This window comes from Etheostoma spectabile, chromosome 13, assembly GCF_008692095.1.
Source record: "Etheostoma spectabile isolate EspeVRDwgs_2016 chromosome 13, UIUC_Espe_1.0, whole genome shotgun sequence".
Lineage (NCBI taxonomy): Eukaryota > Metazoa > Chordata > Actinopteri > Perciformes > Percidae > Etheostoma > Etheostoma spectabile.
In genome coordinates this window covers 21,839,668-21,839,892 of record NC_045745.1, presented here as the reverse complement: position 1 = coordinate 21,839,892, position 225 = coordinate 21,839,668, and the positions used below count along the sequence as shown (strand labels likewise).

At 30.7% G+C, this 225-nt stretch overlaps 1 protein-coding gene across 1 annotated transcript in view; it reads left to right on the top strand.

Moving 5' to 3' along the window:
- Positions 1-225, top strand: part of LOC116700888 (olfactory receptor 1500-like) — a 74,143-nt gene that overhangs the window by 4,713 nt on the left and 69,205 nt on the right. The gene's annotated exons all lie outside the window — the stretch shown is intronic.

Below are 225 nucleotides of genomic sequence, written 5' to 3'. Positions count from 1 at the left end.
GGAAAACATTTAAAATTCAAATAAAGATATTTGTGAATAAACATGTATCCAGCTAATTTAAATAACAGTTAAATTTATTTAATATTGTATGTAGCGTTTTCTTTAAATAAATGTTCCTTCCCGAGACTATTTTGTAGAGCCACCGTCGCTGCGTTCAGAGCTTAGCTTTGACAGAGACATTTGTGATTGGTTTAAAGAAATGCAAACAAACCAGAGGTTTAGTTT